This window comes from Humulus lupulus, chromosome 9 (assembly GCF_963169125.1).
Source record: "Humulus lupulus chromosome 9, drHumLupu1.1, whole genome shotgun sequence".
Taxonomy (NCBI): Eukaryota; Viridiplantae; Streptophyta; class Magnoliopsida; order Rosales; family Cannabaceae; genus Humulus; species Humulus lupulus.
This window is the reverse complement of record NC_084801.1, coordinates 79,115,192-79,137,417: the sequence shown is the minus strand read 5'-3', so window position 1 is coordinate 79,137,417 and position 22,226 is coordinate 79,115,192.

The window sequence follows — 22,226 nt, the reverse complement described above, 5'->3', positions numbered from 1 at the left end:
TTCCAATGACACGTGATTGGGAAGGTCTTATACTGTAGGGTTCTAGCTTAGTGGTCGATACTTGAGATATTTAGTGTGCCTTCCAAGCACAATGTCCTTGAAAGTAATTTTAATGTCATCTCGTATCCTTGAGTCTTGATGACTCGGGGCCTTAAAGGACCTAATAGGTTGGAAGTCGTGAACTCATTGTCACGGCCTAGGAAGCTGAGTTCACACCCATGGAGTAGGTATATCGTGACACCTTGATTTTGAGCGATCGAGGTAAGGGCCCGATTTCCAATAACTCAGGCTTCCGTTTGCGTTTCGAGATCATAGGACTGAGTCAAATCTCCTCGGGCGTGGTGTTATCGAGAGGAAACTTCAGTCCATACTCATGCCACTTCAGCTTTATTTTGTTCGTCGAGTCAATATCCTGCATAGCATTATGCTCAAGTTTTAAGGTGACTTATGCTAGTACCTGAGTACTTGCTACTCGGGATTCTGTTCACATCTCGAGGGTTGGGATTTGTTCACTGCCCCCCAGGCGCACAGTGTCCTCAGGAGAGTGTTAAATCCAATCTTGTATTACTTGGATCTTTTTGGCACTGCGTTTCTATTAAGCCTTTTAACTATGGGATCCTACGACACTAGGGGTGCTTCACTCGTCAACTAGCCAAGCTCCCCATGTCATGTACTTCCCGACGCTATAATATTCGAGGCAAATGGAGGACTTGGGCACAACTCCTCGGGCGCAATGTCCACGGGACGCATCCCAAGTCTACCCCAGGACCGAGTACGGAGTTCTCGATCCTCCGTTCGCATCTCAAGACCAAAGGACTTGATCAGAGCTCCTCGAGCGCAATGTCCACGAAAGGTGATGTTTGTTCATTCTCGCACTACTATGATTTTGTCTAGTTTTTAAGGGCTAAGCCCTATTCTGCTTGGAACAAGCTTAGTCTCCTAGGCCAGACTCGATGAGTTTTCTAGGTTTTTCCATTCTCGGGGTGGTGACACTAGGCTTGCTCTGCTTAACAAGCTTAGTTTCGTAGGTCATTCCTTGCGAGGCGTGGCACTAGGCTTACTTCGCTTGACAAGCTTAGTTTCCTTGCGAGGCATGACGCTGCCCTAACTCCGTGCCCCCCATGTGATCCGAGACTAATCTGGGGTCACTTGTTCAGGCCAACGAGCAGTTGCTCTTATGTAGAGCATTAATAGAATAAAGGAAACCAAAAAATATAAGCACACAATTAATTTCTTTTTTACAAAGTTTTATATACACAGTTTCCATTAAATGTGCACGACGGCTACAAGGGATACTACAAAAATGAAAGGTTCTATGCTCACACTACTAGTAATACTGGCAAAGATGCTCGACATTCTAGGCATGGGGAATCAATTCCCCACTTATTCGAGCCAATTTGCATGTCCACGGATATACAACGCTCTCGACATTGTATGGGCCTTCCCAGCTAGGTCTTAACACTCCTGTACCGGGGTGTTAGTTGGCTAAGAAGACTCTTTGCAACACCAGATCTCTGACCCCAAACTTCATATCGTTCACTTTAGAGTTGAAATACCTGGCTACCTTCTGATGGTGGGATGCTACTCGAAGCTGAGAAGCTTGATGGAGCTCCTCCACGAGGTCTAGGGATTCTCATAGTAAGGCATGGTTCAGGATCCGGTCATACGTATCTCGTCGGTGCGTGGAGATTGCTACTTCAACTAGGAGCATAACCTCATATCCATAGGTCATCGAGAATGGCGAATGACCAGTGGAGGTCCTAGAAGTGGTGCGATAACTCCACAATCACCTAGGAAACTCCTCGGCCCAGGCGCCTTTTGCCTGCTCAAGCCTTTTCGTTAAGGTACCCTTGAGTGTCTTGTTGACTGCTTCGATCTGGGCTTTTACCTGAGGGTGAGTGACAGAAGAAAAGCTTTTCATGACTCCATGTCTTGACCGAAGTCCGTGAACACCTCACTATCAAACTACAGACCATTGCCAGAGACTATCTTCTTGAGGAGCCCATAGCGGCAAACAATTTTCTTAATGACGAAGTCCAGCACCATCATGGAAGTGATAGTAGCGAGTGGCTCAGCCTCGACCCACTTTGTGATGTAGTCTACCACCACTATCGCATACTTTACTCCTCCTTTTTCTGTGGGCAGGGACCTGATAAGGTTGATGCCCCAGACCGTGAAGGGCCAAGGGTCGTCATCTGGGTGAGCTCATTTGGAGGAGCTCGAGGTATGTTGGCAAAACAGTGGCACTTGTCACACTTCTTGACATAGTCCATTGCATCTTCATTCATGGTGGGCTAGAAGTATCCCTATCACAAGATTTTTGTGGCAAGGCTCTCACCCCCAGCGTGGTCCCCGCAAAAGCCCTCATCTACCTCCAGGAATATTAGACTGGCTTCTTGCTGGGACAAACATCGGAGCAAAGGCATAGAATAAACTATCTGATATAGCTTATTGTCCATGATTACTGTAACGCTCTACTGCCTTAGAGCCATTACCAAGTGAGTTGAAAATGTGCAATTAACCCGCTAATCGAGGTTTCAGGACAAAAGTGTATTTAAATCGTAATCAGAGTCATAAACTTGAGAATAAACCTTTCATTGAAAATGATAAAACGTTTAACATTTGGGATCCCAAAAACATTGTTTTGAAATATTTACAACTCAAAATATAACCAAAGTCAAGTAAACGACAAAATTCATGTTTGGTAAAATCATCACCCAAAAGCACCCTTGGCTGTGGTAGCCAGGCAGACAGGACATGTACGCGCCGCTCGTCACGCTCACCATGCTCAAGGTTGGTCAACTTTCCCCTTGCCTTTACCTACACTATAGAGCACCCGTGAGCCGAAGCCCAGCAAGAAAACCCTCACAAGCAGATAACATATGCATAACAACACTAAGCATATAAACATGCCATCATCAGGATATACATGTACGGCCATGCCATTCTAGGCGCTTGACCAGGCCCTGGGTTCGCAGTCTATACCATAAGGATATCCCAGGTATCCCTTGGGGTCTCACCCTGGCAACTCGCACTCCATGTGCTAAACGTTTCTCCCGACCCCTTGCCGTTCTCGGCCTTTGCCGTTCCCGGCCATCGTCGTTCCATCATTTATATACACACATAATATAACTAAACAAATATTTAAACGCATATAAATTCAATGAAAGGGCCACGCCCTACAACACAGTCATATAAGGCCGAGCCCTGCAACTCAATCTTATGGGGTCGAGCCCTGCAACACAAGCTCTATGGTAACAATAGTTTTTTTACCTGTGTCCGGAGCTTTCCAAGCACCGATGTCCCGAGCACAATTCCCGAGTCTGAGCCTCGCCGAAACCCTAGTCACAACGCATTAACAATATCCTCCCATCAAGTTCTTATCCATTAATTAGCTTTGGGTCATAATTCTAATCTCTGGGACGTTGAATTCTAACAATTCGGGTGATAAAATACGTCCCGAGCCTTAACTATTGAATTCCCGAGTCGAATCCCACTAAACACCCTGCATCTTGAACTAGGGCTGCGGCCCAACCCCTTAAGGGCCACGACTTGCCTCAAAACAGAGGCTAAATGCCTCCCTAGAAACAGACACCGGACATGGCATGCTTGGCTAAGCGCAGCGACTCGCTCCATGGTTAGTGGCCTCCCCAGGCCTTGCGTGCACACGGGCCGCGGTATGCCCCTTCTAGGGCCGCGACCCTCTCCTCCAAACCCAGAAAACCACCATTGTTCCCTGCATTTCCTTCGAACCAATCCTTCTAAAATCACCCCAACTCAATACCCCCTCCCTACTGCATCATCTAAGCTCCACAACAAATCCACCACAACCTTATAAACTCAACCCATAGCAAAATTTAGCTCATGATTCTACGTTTACATGCAACATACAACTCCAACTTTAATTCTACTGAAACTCAAGGAATTTTAGAGTTAGACCCCTTACCTCAGCTGATGAATTCAAGCTACCACTGGCACCTCAACCTCCAAAGTTCACCTCTTCCAAGCTCCAAGCCTCAAGCTCCCAAAATCCCAGCTCCAATTCCTTAGTTTTCACTGGTTTCCTCCAAGATGTCACTACCCCTCCAAGAGAAGAAGAGAAACCGAATGAGGGAGAGGGAGTGGGTCGGTTTAGAGAGTTTCAAGTGATTCTATATTTTATTTTTATCTAACTTAAGTCTATAAGGTTACCTCTAGGCTCGGGGTACCAAAAACATCCCCGAGGAAAAAATGGTAAATTTCCCTAATATTCCCTCCTAGGCATTCTAACCTCAAATATATCTTCGAATATTTATTCCGATAACCCCATAAAATGACTATAACCCGAAATACCCTTCGACTCGCCCCGAGTCGGATTTTCGACCCCGTTGTGACTTTATAGCTAACTGCTCCCTAGAACTGTCTCGGATAGTGCAACATAGATATCTCGCAGGTATATCACAATTATCATATTTATGCCCTCAATGGGCTAATATTACAATTATGCCCCTAATAACCAGACGGGCCCACATGAATATTTAATTCACCTAAGCGTGCATTACTAATCAAATATTCTCACAAATTCACATATTATAACAATATTTCATTTATTGCCCTCCAGGCATGCTAATCAAGGCCCTAATCCTTATTAGCAAATTTGGGTCGTTACAAGTATCCCCTCCTTACAGAAATTTCGTCCTCGAAATTACTTGAATATCTCGGGATACGCTCCCGCATCTCCGATTCTAGTTCCCATGTCGCCTCCTCAACCTTGTTGTTCCTCCACAGTACTTTTACCAAAGCGATGGTCTTGCTTCGCAAGACTTTGTTCTTTAGGTCGAGAATCTAAACTGGTTTCTCCTCGTAAGACAAATCTTGATCCAGCTCCAAATTCTCATAACTCAGAACATGCATCAAATCAGACACATATTTACAAAGCATCGACACATGAAACACATCATGAACCCCTGATAAGGCTGGAGGGATCGCCAATCTATAAGCTACCTCTCTAACCCGTTCCAGAATCTCAAAGGGGCCAACAAACCTAGGGCTCAACTTGCCTCGAACACCCAATCGTTTCACTCCCCTCAAAGGTGAAACCATAAGGAACACATGGTCACCAACCTGAAACTCCACGTTCCTGTGTTTGAGATCTGAGTAAGTCTTCTGGCGACTCTAGGAGGCGAGCATTCGACCTCTAATCTTCTCAACTGCCTCATTGGTCCTCTGAACCATCTCAGGACCTAAGTACCTCCTCTCACCGGTCTCATCCAAATGGATAGGTGATCTGCACTTCCTCCCATAAAGCATCTCATACGGAGCTACTCCGATAGTTGCCTAATAACTGTTGTTGTACAAGAACTCAATCAAAGGAAGATACTTACTCCAAGATCCCCCAAAATCTAGCACACAGGCTTGTAGCATGACCTCCAATATCTGAATCGTCCTTTCAGTTTGTCCATCTGTCTGAGGATGATAAGCGGCACTAAACTGTAACTGTGTGTCCATAGCCTTCTGCAGACTCGCCCAGAACTTGGAGGTGAAGGTGGGGTCCCTGTCGAACACTATCGACCTTGGAGCCACATGCAGTCGAACATTCTCTTTCACTTATAGCTCAGCATACTGCTCCACGGTATAAGTCGTCCTGACTGGTAAAAAGTGGGCGGACTTGGTATATCTATCCACAATCACCCACATGGAATCATGCTGTCCCACGGTCTTCGACAACCCAACCACGAAGTCCATGGTGACATCTTACCACTTCCACTCCGGAATCCCTAGAGGCTGAAGCAACCCTGCTGGCCTCTGATGTTCAACCTTGACTTCCTATCAAGTTAAGCACTTTGCCACATAATCCACCACATCCCTCTTCATGCCCAACAACCAATACAAAGCTCTCAAATCCTGGTACATCTTCATCGTACCCGGATGCAAGAAAAAAGGAATGGTATGCAGTTCATCTAAAATTTCTCACCGAATATCTAAATCCATCGGAACACAGATCCGACCCTTGTACTTCAGTAACCCCATATGTCTGAGATAGAGAAGTCCGTCGTTCCGACTAAGACATTCTGCCCATGACCTCTCAATCGGGAATCCTTCCCCTGCGCCTCGTTGCTCCTTTCAAGGAGCGTTGACTGAAGAGTGATGTTGGCTAATCGACCAACCACCAACTCTATTCTCGCTCTGGTCATCTCCTTCGCTAACTTACTGGATATCTGCCTTGAACTGTACAGCTGCCCTGGGTCCTTCCGACTCATTGCATCAGCCACTACATTAGCCTTCCCTGGATGGTATAGGATATCACAATCGTAATCCTTAACCAACTCCAACCACCATCTCTGGCGCATATTCAGATCCTTTTGAGTAAAGAAGTACTTCAAACTCTTATGGTCAGTGTATACCTCACACTTCTCACCATATAGATAATGTCTCCAAATCTTAAGTGCGAATACCACCGCTACCAATTCTAGATCATTCGTGGGATATCTCTGCTCATACTCCTTTGACTGTCTCGATGCATAGGATATCACCTTCCAAGCTTGCATCAACACACACCCCAAACCCTGTTTGGAAGCATCACAATAAACCACGAACTTCTCATTGTCCGTTGGTAGACTCAATACTGGCGCGGTGATCAGTCGCCTCTTAAACTCTTGAAACTATTCTCACATCTGTCTGTCCAAACATACTTCGTCTTCTTCTTTGTCAACTCTGTTAATGGTGTAGCTAATCTGGAAAACCCCTCAACAAACTACCGATAATACCCTACCAATCCCAGAAAACTCCTCACCTCAGAAACACTGCTCAGTCAAGGCCAGTCTCTCACTGCCTCAATCTTATTTGGGTCGACCAGAATCCCCTCCTTACGGATGATATGACCCAGAAATGAACTTCGCATATAACCTATGTTGCCTTAGCCACTGCAAGACCAGACGTAGATGCCGCCCATGCTCTGTCTCTGACTGAGAGTACACCAAAATGTCATCGATGAACACAATTACGAACTTATCTAAATAATCCTTGAAGACCCTGTTCATCATGTCCATAAAAGCTACTGGGGTATTGGTTAATCCAAAGGACATAACCAGGAATTCATAGTGTCCATACCTCGTGCAAAAAGCAGTCTTTGGAATGTCCTCCTCTTTGATCCTCAACTGATGGTAACTTAATCGGAGATCTATCTTAGAAAACACCGTCTTTCCTTGAAGCTGGTCAAACAAATCATCAATCCTAGGTAGTGGATACTTATTCTTAATGGTTAACTTTTTCAGCTCCCTGTAGTCAATACACATCCTAAGAGATCCATCCTTCTTCTTGACAAACAACACTGGAGCACCCCATGGGGAGAAACTCGGTCTGATTATCCCCAAATCCAATAACTCCTGCAACTGAATCTTCAACTCCTTCAACTCCACCGGAGCCATTCTGTAAGGTGTCCTAGATACAGGCTCCGCTCTTGGTACCAACTCTATAACAAAATCAATATCCCGCTACGGCAGCAGCCTAGGCAGATCTGCTGGAAATAAATCTGGAAACTCGCATACCAGCCTGATCTCCCACGGTCCAACCAGCACAACCTTAGATGTATCCACAACACTCGCTAGGAATCCTATGTAACCTTCCTGCATCAGGTATCTAGCCTTCAATGATGAAATCATAGGTACCTGGTCCTCTAGCTATTCCCACAAATACAAAGGGTACCTCCCCTTCTGGTTCAAAAGTCACCATCCTGCGCTTGCAGTCAATTGTCGCCCCATACTTGGATAGCCAATCCATCCCTAGGATTACATCAAAGTCATCCATTGCAAGTTCCCTACCATCTACCTCTACTGGTAAAGCTCGAATCCACATCCTAGAGACTACAAATTCCCTAGTCGGCAACATAGTCTGAAAAACCCTAGCATACAAAATACTAGGTCTACACAGCTGATCTATCACCCTAGCAGACACAAACGAATGAGAAGCTCCCGAATCAAACAATGCAGTATCAGATGATCCAGCACTAGAGATCTGACCTGTCACAACTGAGGAGCTAGCCTCTGCCTTAGTCTGAGTCAAAGTAAACACCCTGGTTGGAGCGAGACCGTCGCCCTGCTTTGGCTCCTCCTTCCTGGCTTGTGGGAAGTCCTTCTGCAGATGATTGGAACTGCCATAGACAAAGCAGGCCCTAATCCTGCACTCACCCTGATGTCATCGTCTACATCGAGGACATGCTAGGAAACTCATCCAGTTGTCACTTCCGTCCTCATGGCCACTAAAACCACCCCGTGCCCTCCTATCTGAACTGGGAGGAGAAACAGAATCTGAGGCCTTCTTCTTCTGCTCACTGGAGCCACTACCTCGACTGGATCCAATAAAAGGAGGCACTGTCCTCCTAGCATCTGTCCTGACAGCGCTCTCTCTCCAAATCTAGTCCTCGACCCCCTCAGCTGTAAGGGCCTTGTCTACAACCTAAGCGTAGGTAGTAGTGTCTGGGTCTAAGGTGATCTTCACATCACGAGTTATCATAACATTCAATCCTCGTACGAATCTGTATCTTCTTGCCACATCTGTCGGCACTAAATCTGGCGCAAACTTCGCCGAACGATCGAATTTTAGGGAATACTCTGTCACGGTCAACCGCTTCTGAGTCAGGTTGATAAACTCATTAACCTTCGCAGCTCAGACTGCAACACTATAATATTTCTCATTAAAGATGTTTCTGAACTCTCCCCAAGTCATAACTGTCACATCTCTCCTTTGAACTACTACATCCCACCAGACGCGAGCATCTTCTCTGAACATATAGCTTGCACAAGCTACCCTCTCGTTCCCTCAACCCTCATAAAATCACGAATAGAGGAAATCATATTTATCCACTGCTCTGCCCACAGTGGGTCTGGTCCACCCTCAAAGGTGGGAGGATGTTGTTTCCTGAATCTCTCATATAAGGGTTCCCACCTGTTTTCCACAACAGATTGAACTGACACTGGCGCCATAACCTGCTAGACTGGCAACCCAGTGACCTATGGAGGAGCCTGTTGCCTCAACTATCGGTGCTCTTCTTCTGTTCATTGTAATGCCCTACTGCCTTAGAGCCATTACCAAGTGAGTTTAAAATGTGCAATTAACTCGCTAATCGAGGTTTTAGGACAAAAGTGTATTTAAATCGTAATCAGAGTCATAAACTTGAGAATAAACCTTTCATTGAAAATTATAAAACGTTTAGCATTTGGGATAAGAAAAACATTGTTTATAAATATTTACAACTCAAAATATAACCAAAATCAACTAAACGACAAAATTCAAGTTTGGTACAGTCATCACCCAAAAACACTCCTGGCCGTGGCAGCCAAGCAAACCGGACATGTACGCGCCGCTCATCACGCTCACCATACTCAAGGTTGGTCAACTTTCCCCTTGCCTTTAGCTGCACCATAGAGCACCCGTGAGCCGAAGCCCAGGAAGAAAACCCTCACAAGCAAATAACATATGCATAACAACACTAACCATAAAAACATTCCATCATCAGGCTATACATGTATGACCATGTCGTCCCAGGCGCTTTACCAGGCCATGGGTTCGTGCTCTATACCGTAAGGATATCCCAGGTATCCCTTGGGGTCTCACCCTGGGAACTCGCACTCTGCATGCTAAACGCTGCTCCTGGCCCCTTGCCATTCTAAGCCTTCGTCGTTCCCGGCCATCGTCGTACCTGGCCATCGTCGTTCCATCATTTATATACATACATAATATAACTAAACAGATATTTAAACGCATATAAATTCAATGAAAGGCCAACGCCCTACATCACAGTCATATAGGGTCGATCCCTGCAACTCAATAATATGGGGCCGAGCCTTGCAACACAAGCTCTATGGTAACTATAGTTTTCTTACCTGTGTCCTGAGCTTTCCAAGCACCGATGTCCCGAGCACAGTTCCCTAGTCTGAGCCTCGCCGAAACTCTAGTCACAACGCATTAACAATATCCACCCATAAATTTCTTATCCTTTAAATAGCTTTGGGTCATAATTCTAATCTCTGGGACGTTGAATTCTATCAATTCGGGTGATAAAATCTGTCCCGAGCCTGAACTATTGAATTCCCGAGTCGAATCCCACTAAATACCTTGCATCTTGAGCTAGGGCTGCGACCCAACCCCTTAAGGGTCGCGGCTTGCCTCAAAACAGAGGCTAAACGCCTCCCTAGAAACACACATGGGCCGCAACATGCTTGGCCAAGCGCCACGGTGCGCCCCATGGTCAGTGGTTTCCCCAGGCCTTGCGTGCACACAGGCCGCGGCATGCCCCTCTAGAGCCATGACCCTCACCTCCAAACCCTGAAAAACCACCATTTTTCCCTGCATTTCCTTCGAACTAATCCTTCTAAAATCACCCCAACTCAATACCCAAACCCAAAATTAAGCTTGAGCCTCCCTACCACATCATCTAAGCTCCACAACAAATCCAACACAGTCTTACAAACTCAACCCATAGCAAAATCTAGCTCATGATTCTTGTTCACATGCAACTTACAACTCCAACTTTAATTCTACTGAAACTCAAGGAATTTTAAAGTTAGACCCCTTACCTTAGCTGATGAATTCAATCTTCCACTAGCACCTCAACCTCGAAAGTTCACCTCTTCCAAGCTCCAAGCCTCAAGCTCCCAAAATCCCAACTCCAATTCCTTAGTTTTGACTAGTTTCCTCTAAGATATCACTAAGCCTCCAAGAGAATAAGAGAAACCGAATGAGGGAGAGGGAGTGGATTGGTTTAGAGAGTTCCAGGTGATTCTATATTTTATTTTTATCTAACTTAAGTCTATAAGGTTACCTCAAGGCTCGGGGTACCAAAAACATCCCCGAGGGCAAAATGGTAAATTTCCCTAATATTCCCTCCTAGGAATTCTAACCTCAAATATATCTCCAAATATTTATTCCCATAACCCGATAACCCCATAAAATGACTAACACCCGAAATACCCTTCGAGTAGCCCTGAGTCGGATTTTGGACCCCGTTGTGACTTTCTAGCTTACCGCTTCCTAGAACTGCCTTGGATCGTGCAACACAGTTATATCGCAGGTGTATCACAATTATCACATTTATGCCCTCAATGGGCTAAAATTGCAATCATGCCCCTAATGACCAAATGGGCCTACATGCATATTTAATTCACCTAAGCAGCATTACTAGTCACATATTCAAACAAATTCACATATTATAACAATAATTCACTTATTGCCCTCCAGGCACGCTAATCAAGGCCCTAAGCCTTATTAGCAAATTTTGGTCGTTACAATTACGTACCGAGGTACCTAATAGAGCAGCTTCTGAGCTACCTTCTTATCTTCCTGCAGCTCCCCGAAGACAAGATATTTTACTTTTGGCTCCATCCATCCATCTTGTGGTAGTATAGCTTCCACCTCGTCAGGAGCTGAGATGCTCAGAGCAGCTAAGGAGTCAATGGGGACCACATTGATTAATTTAACGTCTTTGGGGGTAGCCAACTTTGCTAGGGCGTCAGCTTTGGAATTCTGCTCTTGCGGCTCCCGCTGAATTGTGAATCTTTTAAATTTATGAAGCATTTCTTCAGCCTTCGCTAGATACCATGTCATTTTTGTTCCCCTGGCCTGGTACTTTTCGAGTACTTTGTTTACCACGAGTTGAGAATCACTAAAAATCTCAAGGCCCTCGGCCTTGAGCTCAAGTGCTACTCGGAGCCTAGCGATTAAGCCTTCATTGTTAGAGGCATTGAAACCAAAACCGAGTGTGTTGTGCACCCTCGGGGGAAACCAAAATAAGTCCAACTCTGGCACCATTTTTGTTTGAAGACCCATCCACATACAACCTCTAGTCTGGACCGACCATTGGGGCGCTTTCAGGCTTCTGATGATTCCTAGTGTAATCGGAGAAGAAATAGGCCAGTGCTTGACCTTTTATACCAATCCTCGGATCATAGGTGATGTCAAACTGACTTAACACCACCAACCATTTCAAGAGCCTTCCCGATGACTTTGGCTTTTGAAGTACTTGCACGATGAGATGGTTTTTGAGGACCTTAATTGGGTGCGCCTGGAAGTAGGATCTTAATTTTGAGAAGCCACCATTAGGAAAAAATTTAGCTTCTCCATCAAGAGATAACTAGATTCTATGCCGAGGAGTCTTTTGCTAACATAATAGACGAGGTACTGAACACGGCCTTCCTTCTATACCTTGGCAACACTGATAGCACTCTCCGAGACAACCATATAGAGCAGAAGGGATTCTGTGTCCACGGGCTTTGAAAAAATTGGAGGATTTTCCTTGTGCGCCTTAAGCTGCTGGAATGCCTGATCGCACTCTTCCGACCTATCAAATCTCTGACTTCCTTGGAGTACATTAAAGAAAGGGATGCACTTGTCTGTTGCCCTAGAGACAAAATGACTCAAAGTTGTGATCCTTCCTGTCAGGCTCTGAACGTCTTTATGCTTATAAGGAGATGTCATTTCGATAAGTGCCTTGATATTTTCAGGGTTAGCCTTAATTCTCGAGTACTAACGATGAAACCTAGGAACTTTTCGAAGGGAACTCCAAATGTTAACTTTTGGGGATTTAATCTCATTCTGAACTGGCGGAGCACCGAGAAAACCTCTGCCAAGTCGCCCACATGGTCGAGATATGTCCTAGACTTGACAAGCATCTCCTCCTCATAAAATTCCATGTTTCACCCCAGCTAGTTCTTGAACATCCTGTTTTCCAGTCTCTGGTAGGTGGCACAAACATCCTTCAATCCGAAAGGAATCACAATGTAACAGTAGAAACCCTTACCAGTCTGAAAACTAGTAAGCTCCATGTCCATGACATGCATGGATATATGGTTATACCCCGAGTACACGTCCATGAATGACAATAGATCGTAGGCAGAGGTGGCATCAAAAATCTGATCTATCTTGTGGAGTGAGAAACAGTCTTTAAGACAAGCCTTGTTAAGGTCCAAGAAATCGATGCATGTCCTACAGGTGCGATTTGGCTTGGGCATGAGAATAGGATTGGATAGCCACCTGGGGTACTGGGCTTCTCGAATAAATCCATTGGAGAGGAACTTGTCTACCTAGGTCTTCAGAGCCTTTTTTTTTAGTTTAATCAAATGTCCTCTTCCTTTGCTGGATGGGAGGAAAGTTGGGATCGACATTTAAGGCATGGCAGATGATGTTCGGATCAATGCCAGTCATGTTAGAATGCGACCACGTAAACACATCCCGGTTTTCTTGAAGGAAGTCCACCAATGTATCTCGAACTTCCTTCTTCAAGCTTCCCCCGACTTTTATTTTTCTATCGGGGGTGGAGGTATCAAGAACTACTTCCTCCCCCTCCTCTATTGGTTCAATGGTCATCTCCTCTTGAACCCTTGGGTCGAATTCATCGGGCCTGATCTCTCAGACCGCTTGTACTTCCAATGCCTCAAGTTGTTCGGGGGTTGCTGCTTCCACCACAATCACAGGGGTCTTCAGAGACACATTGTAACACTGTCTAACCTCTTTATACTCACCGCGGCTGGTACGAATCCCCGCCTCCGAGGGAAACCTCATGCACAGGTGACAGATGGAAGTGAATGCTCCAAACTCTACTAGGGTAGGCCGTCCCAAGATGGCATTATACTTCGAGTAACAATATACCACCACAAAGGTGCAATATTTGAAGGCCTGGAGAGGCACTTCTCCAAGTGTTACTGGGAGTTTTATTTGCCACTCCAAGTGCCACTGGCGAGGCAATTCTGCAAGTGTTACTAGCATCGTAAATAGTTAAGGCGCATGAGGACCAATCTGTAGTGGTCAATCCTATTTTCTCGAAAGCTGACATAAAGAGGATGTTCACCAAATGACCGTTATCCACCAGAATTCGGGCCACCATTTTTTTGGAGATTTGGCTCTCACTTACTAACGGGTCGTGGTGTGGGAAGTGTACTCTCTAAGCATCGTCTTCGGAGAATGTTATGACTTGGTCAGCCATCCGGGGCATTTGGGCAGGCAATCAAGCCAAAGTTATCACCTTGTTGTCATGATTTAAAGCTCATGGATACCTATTCTATGAGCCTCGAGAAGTTTCCCTCAAGTGGGGCCCTCTCGAAATGGTTCCTACTCGCCTATTCACCGAGGAATGTCCTCAGACTGATGGATGCTGCAGTACAACTGGGGTGGCTTCTGCGACCTTTGGAGCAACAGGTGGTATGGTCATTCCTGCCAAGGGGAGATGTGCCTAACGTGCTCCGCCCTTAGCATATTGGTGGAGATGACCCAACTTGATGAGGTTTTAGATCTCATCCTTGAGCTGGCGGCACTCATTTGTATGGTGCCCTATGTCGTTATGAAAAGGACAAAACTTGTCAGGATCTCGAGTTTCCCTGTCCCTTCGGATGGTTGTGGCTTATATAGTGAACATGTTGTTCCATGGCCACAAAAATATTCTCTCAGGAGTCTACCAAGTCAGTGTACTTGGAGTATTGTGAGACATACTTCTCTCCAGAGGTAGTTCCCTGCTCGGCCTATGGAGTTCCATTTCCCTTGGGGTCTTGGTCATTGCCCTTGCCCCTGCATCTACTGTTGTCGGGGGATCAACTGGATGTAGCATACTAGGATGGAATGGCAACTCCAACAGTGAATGCAGTCTCAAAAGCACTTTATCTAGTGGTCGTCGCTCCGTATCCTGTCGAAGCCACACTGAAACCAGCAATCGGCATGACACTAAAACCTATGGGCTGGACACTCAGGTTGGGCTGGGCTCCCCCTATACCTGGTTGGACAAGAGTGTAAGGTAGGTACTGGGTCCCCGAAGTTACAGGGCAAGGTGCACTCAGAGAGGGAAAGGCGACGGGACGACCAAATGCTCATTTAAATTTATCAACAATTAACAAAAGTTATTTTAAATTTCATTTATCAACAATCAACTTAGTTTAGGTCATTTTGAAAAAATATTAATTTAATTTAAATATGATTTATCAACAATTAACCTAAAGTTAATTTAAATTTCATTTATGAAAAAAAAAATCAATATTTTGTTAATTGGTTTGAAAAGGTGATATTTTTAAAATTTAACCAATTTTCAATTTTAAAACAAATATCATTAACTGTTTTTTTTTTAAATATCTTGTGTTGTTACAACTATGAGCAAATATTTTAATCATTTATTAAAGATTAAAAAAATATTACTAGTTATAATAATCTTAAAATATCTTAAAACAGTTAAACAAATTCAAATATCCATAAAAATATCTAGTCAACAAATTTTCAAATTTCAAATAATTTAAATATTAAAATCCATAGAATAATCAGATATTAATATTTTTAAGTAAAAGATATAAAAATAATAAGTATTTTGAAATATGCGGTAACTTAATTCTAATATTTTAATATATTAAAAAAATTTAAATTAATTAGTTAACCTATTTTTAAATTTGGATTTGAACATTTGTAGAAAGTATCTAATTTTTAAATATTAAAATACAAAAATATATTTTTTTAAAAAAAACATTTTTAAATGATACTTTTCATTTTTAAAAAAAATAAATATTTGGATGAATTTCATTAATCTCTTCTCTTTTCATTAGACATAAATTTGTCTTAATTAATAAATCTACCCTAAAATCTCTTTTCTTCTCTAAATTTCATAATTCTAATTGATAATTTAATCAATTAATTGAGACTATCCAAGTGATTGTATTCAAGGTATTGTGGGGACCATAAGCCTATGAAATCAAGCTCCAATAAGTTATCGAAAATTTAACAAAATAAATTTACTAACTTATTAATTCCTCATGACTCCACTAACGACTGGAATTGCACTCTTGAATTCATAGAACGCTCTGTGAGCAATATAGATACGTTATTAGTTATCCATTGTTACAACCATAATTATCACTCAGTCCTTTATAGACGGTCTACAACAAGATGGGACTAAAATACCATTTTACCACTCATTGTATTTTATCCTTAAAACACTTAGTTCCTTATAAATGATACTTTAGTAAATTAATATTAATTACTGAAATGAGATCTCTATCATTTAGCAGCTCGAACCAAACTAAAAGAAAAACATTGTTTTACTTTTTCATCATAAGTTATAGATGTTCATATCTATGATTAACACTCCCACTCAATTATACTACCGAGTTCCCATGATGTAATTATGGGCTAGTCTGTAGGGTAAGATGGTAACAAACAAGTCAAAGAACTCAAATAATACAATCATTTAGAATACTAATCACTCATAATTGAGATTGAATTGACCTATGGTCAACTATAAGATATCATTAGAATAGATAATAACGATATGTTTACTTATCCTATCTACTGTCAATATCAGTCCAATCTAATGTAACAAATACATCTGATCTTATCTACTTTCCTAATTTTCTGGAAATAACATAACACTACAATGTGTAAGTAGATTATATCGTAGATTAGCAAGTCAGTGTAAATCCTCTGCACTGACTAATCTTAGGACTAACATATTTTTGAACATATAATCATATTTATATTCCACTGTAATTATGTTACTATAAATATAATTATGTTAAGGCGCAAAGTGATTGATCAAGTCAAAAATGATTTCTATTCTTTTATTGATAATAAAATGAGATTACAAATAAATTGGATTTTAATTAGGGCATATAAAACCCCAACACTGAGGTGATCCTAACATCCCGTGCTATCATGGGGATTAATCCTCGAACAAACCTGTCTCTCCTGACAGCATCGGTTGGCACAAAGTCAGAAGCAAACTTGGCCAACCTGTCAAACTTCAGAGCATACTCAGTCACAGTTATGTTGCACTTAACTAATTTGGTAAACACAGACGCCTTCAATGTTCGAACTACATAGTTGTAATATTTCTTGTTAAACAAATCCCTGAACTCATCCTAACTCAATGCAGTGACGTTCCGGGTCTAAGATACAACCTCTCACTAGATACGGGCATCCTCCCAAAACATTTACGTGGCACATGCCACCCTCTCATTACCTACCACCCTCATAAATTCCAGGATGGAGGTGGTCATACTCATGCATTGCTAAGCCCACAGTGGGTTTGGCCCTCCCTCAAAGGTCAAAGGGTGTTGTTTCCTGAACCGCTCATATAATGGTTCATGTAGATTCCCAACCACTTTCTGCTACTGTATGGTTGGTAGTAAGGCAGCAAGTGGTACCACTGGCGCAGCGTTCCCTGCTAGAACTTGTTGTTTTCTCAACTGGCGAATTTCTGCTTCTTGTCTCTACAGTCTAGCTTGCATTTCAACAAACAAGCATACATTCTCATATTCACCTAGTAGTCAAGGCATAGGCCCAATCAGTATAACTCATGCTCCCTAATCAACAATGCAAATAAGGCATATATATTTCCTTTAATCTATTTGGCACATAATCATATCATTAGTTACCAAACCCTGAGTTGAGTTTATCTTTAACTGGGAGTGTACATACCTAACCAATATTCAGGAACTAATAAATCTTAGCAGCTCTGATACAAAATTAATTTGAGATTAGCCTGACCTACCCTAAGGTTGGTCCATTAATTGCCAAATTAATTTTTTTGCAAAATTAGTAATAATTGTTTTTATGTGTTCTTTAAATTTGTTGCATTCATGCATCATATTTGTTATTCCAAAAATTATTGATATTCATTATATTTGCAAAATTCATTTTATTTTATTTATTTATTTCAGAAATAATGTCTAGCTCAAACCCTGCTAATGCTTTACTTGCAAATGAGTTGTAGACTTGTGAATTACTCAACAAGAGTAATACAAAAGTAGAAGAAGCAAATGTAGTTGATTCTAAACATTTCTCTTTAAAAGGGAAAAATAAGAAGAGAAATAAATTTAATTAAAAGGACAACGAAAAACAAGAAAAGAAGACTAAAAAGTCATCTAAAGTCAAGGAGAACAAAAAGAATAAGGAAAACAAAACTTCCAAGAAAAAGCAGCCCAAGACGACATTCTTTCATTGTGGAGATGAGGGTCATTGGAAGAGAAACTTTCCTAAGTATCTCTCAAACCTAAAAGAGAAGAAGAAATGTAAATATCATTTACTTGTTTTACAAGTCTATTAAGTGGAAGATGATACATCATCCTAGATTGTCGATTCTAGTGCAACTAACCATGTTTGTTTTTCTTTACAGATTCTTATTTATTCGAGGGAGTTTGTTGATATAACGCCCTACTTCCTTAGAGTCATTACTAAGTAAGTTTAAAACGTTCTAATCACTTGCTAATCAAGATTTTAGGCTAAAAGTGTAGCTAAACCGTGTTACAATCTGTTACAAGTCATTTAGTATAAAACATATGATATTTATTGATATCTCAGAAAGTTTTAAAGTTGGCATCCCAAAATACTGTTTAGAAAATATTTACAACTCAAAATACATTTCAGGTTGACTAGGCGAAAAAATTCAGGTTAATACATAACATTTTCAAAAAATACCCCTGCCCGTGGCAGCAAGGTAGGCCAAACATGTACATGTCGCTCCACGCTCTCCGTACTCATGGTTGGTCGACCTCTCCTTTTCCTTTACCTGCACCATAGAGCACCCGTGAGCCGAAGCCCAGCAAGAAAACTCAACGCAAACAATCAACATATGCATATCTATCAAAATAGCCAACAGACTAAACACATAGCGACCATGCCATCCCAGGCGCTTTACCTGGCCCTGGGTTTGCGGTCTTCACCTTGAGGATGACTCTAGAATCCGAGAAGGGTCTCACCCTAACGGCTTACAATCCGCGTGCTCAACGCCGCTCCCGACCCTCATCGTACTCGAGTTTGCACTTCACATGCCTAATGCCCTTCCCGGCCCCTTGCCGTACTCGGCATCCTGTCGTTCTTGGCCTTCGCCACTCATTCGCTAATAAGCTACACAAAGCATACAATCAACAAATACTTAAACAAATACAAAACATAAACAATAGGGCTATGCCCTGCACTTCAAACACATAGGGTCGTGCCCTGCAATAAAAACTATAAGGCCACGCCCTTCTCTATGGGTACAACAGTTTTCTTACCTGTCTCCCAAGCTTCCTGAGCACCGAAATCCCGAGCACAGTCCTCTAACTCGGGCTTCGCTGAAAACCTAGTCACAACGCATCAACAAAAGCCATCCATCAAGCTCTATTTCATTAAATATCTTTGGGATATAATTCTAGTCTCCGGGACGTTGGATTCTATTAATCCTGGTGATAAAATCCATCCCGAGCCATAAATTTTGCGTTCCCAAGCAAAAACCCTCCAAACAGTCACTTCTTTGAATTAGGGTCACGGCCTAGCCCCTTAAGGGTCACGACATGCCCCAAAATAGAGGCAAAATGCCTCCATGCTAGGAGACATAGGTCACGGCATGCCCTTCCTTAGGCCGTGGCGCGCCTCAAGATTAGAGGCCTCCTCAGGCCTTCACGCACACACGAGCCCCGACATTCCCAAACTTGGGCCATGGCTCGAACCTCCAAACCCAGAAATCCAGCCTTTTTCTCAAGTTTTTCCCCCGAGCATAAACCCATATTTGATACCCCAAACTTCACCCAACCGCTGAATTAAACCAATATTTGATACTCATATAGCCTAAACATCCTAACAAACTCATAAACAAATTCTTACACCCAACAAACCTCCAAAACCAATCTTGGAAACCAAATCCATGCAAGCCTAAGTTCTAGCAACAAAACCAGCAAAATTCAATTCGATCAATAGGTTTAAGAGCTTACCTTTGAACTGAACTAAGCCTCTGAACTAATCTCTTGAGTTCCAGCCTTGGATTTCTGAATTCCTAGCTTAAATCCTTTAGAATTCTCTCAGTATTCAAGCATCCAAAGAGAGTGGAAGAAACCGAGATATGAAGAGAGAATCTTATGTTTTGTTCCAGTGGTTTCCCAAGGCTTCTGTAAGCTAAGTAATACCGCCTTCTCCTCATATGACCAATCCTACTCCAGTTCTAAGTTCTCATAACTCAGTACATGCATAGAATCTGATACGTACTTCCAAATCATGGACACGTGAAATACATCATGAACCCTTGATAGAGCTGGAGGCATCGCCAATCTGTAAGCTACCTATCGAACCTGTTCCAGAATCTCAAAGGGGCCAACAAAACTAGGGCTCAACTTGCCCCGAACACCAAACTGTTTCACTCCTCTCAAGGGAGAAACTCTGAGAAACACGTGATCACCGACTTGAAATTCTACGGTCCTGTGCCTCAAGTCTGAGTAACTCATCTGGCGACTCTGGGAGGCGAGCATTCGAGCTCTAATCTTTTCAATCACTTCATTGGTCCTCTAAACAACCTCAGGACCCAATTATCTCCTCTCAGCCATCTCATCCCAATGGATAGGTGATCTGAACTTCCTCCCATATAACATCTCATACGGAGCCACTCCGATAGTCGCCTGATAAATGTTGTTGTACGAAAACTTGATCAAAGGGAGATAATTACTCCAAGATTCCCCAAAATCCAGCACACAGGCTCGTAACATATCCTCCAGTACCTGAATCGTCATCTCAGACCGTACATCCATTTGAGGATGATAAGCGGTACTAAATTGTAACTGCGTGCCCATAGCCTTCTGCAGGCTCTCCTAAAGCTTGGAGGTGAAGGTGGGGTTCCTGTCGGATACTATCAACCTCAGAGCCCCATTAAGTCGAACAATTTCCTTCACATATAACTCAGCATACTGCTCCACATTATACGTTATCCTAAGTGGGAAAAAGTGGGCGGACATGGTATACCTATCAACAATCACACACATTGAATCATGTTGTCCCACAGTCTTCGGTAACCCAACTACGAAGTCCATGGTGATATCCTCCCATTTCTACTCTGGAATCCCTAGAGGCTGAAATAACCCTGGTGGCCTCTGATGTTCAACCTTTACTTGCTGACAAGTTAAACACTTGGCCACATAATCCACCACGTCCCTCTTCATTCCCGGCCACCAGTACAAGGTTCTCAAATGTTGGTACATCTTCGTCGTACCTGGATGTAAAGAATAGGTAGTTGTATGAGATTCATCCAAGATCTCTCGCCGGATATCAGAATCCATCGGAACACAAATCTGACCCATATACTTTAGTAGTCCCATCTCCAAAATAGAGAAGTCCTTAGCTGCTCCGGGTAAGACACTCTCTTTGTGCCCTCTCAACTAGGGATCCTACATGTGCGCCTCCTTGAACCTCTCAAGGAGCGTAGACTGAATAGTGATGTTGGCTAACCAACCAACCACCAACTCTATACCCACTCTAGTCATCTCCTCATCGAACTGAACATGTAACGCCCAGGCTAACCAAGACCATTACACTGTGTGTTCGAGATAGGGCAAGACTTGCTAATCAAGTCATTTGATTAAAAATGTGAATCTAACGATACAAACAGGTTAGGTTCAAAAGATTTTGGTTATAAATGAATAATTTTCATTAAAATACATGTTTGGTACATGGGATCCCAAATAAAGGTTTAAATATCGTAACTATAGAATTTCCAATATTTATAAGTAACCAAGCCACTCTAATGGCAAAGTACACGTTTTAGGTTCTCGTTCCTATACAATCCCTCGACTGTGGCGGCCAAGCAGCTAACAATGTACACCCCGCCCCCAGAGCTCTCCAACCCATGGTCAAATTGTCTTACCCTTGCCTTTACCTGCACCACATAGCACTCGTGAGCCAAGGCCCAGCAAGAAAACATAACATTTAAAACACAACCAATATTAATAATCAACTAACTCACAAGACACAATCAGGTACTCAACAGTACACAACATTAACCTATTCAACGATAACAATCAACAACCAAATAGTCTGTCATTCAAATAACTGGCATATCATATTCATTAGAATAATAACAATCAAATCACAAGATAATTAGGGCCGACAACTTAGGCCGCACCCTCTGTTTATCCCACTGACTCCGGCCTGCTTAAACTGAGCTCAGTGCATAATGAGCTGTCCTCATCTACCAGTGGTCGAGCCGTGCCCTATACGCATGTGTAAACTCCGACGCACTTAGGCTGCTCGTTTACTATTTACATGGCGTGATACCATCCATTTACAGTTCACATGGCATAATACCATTCTTTCAAAGCATACACAATTCACATGGAATAAGGCAATTCTTTCAAAGAACACAAGAAAGGGAACCCTTAGTCCCATTATAAATCCACAACCGAGTGCAGTTTTCTTACCTTTAGTTCCAAGTTCTTTAATTAGGAAAGACGACCCCCGAGAACGATCCTGCCCCGAGCCCAAGC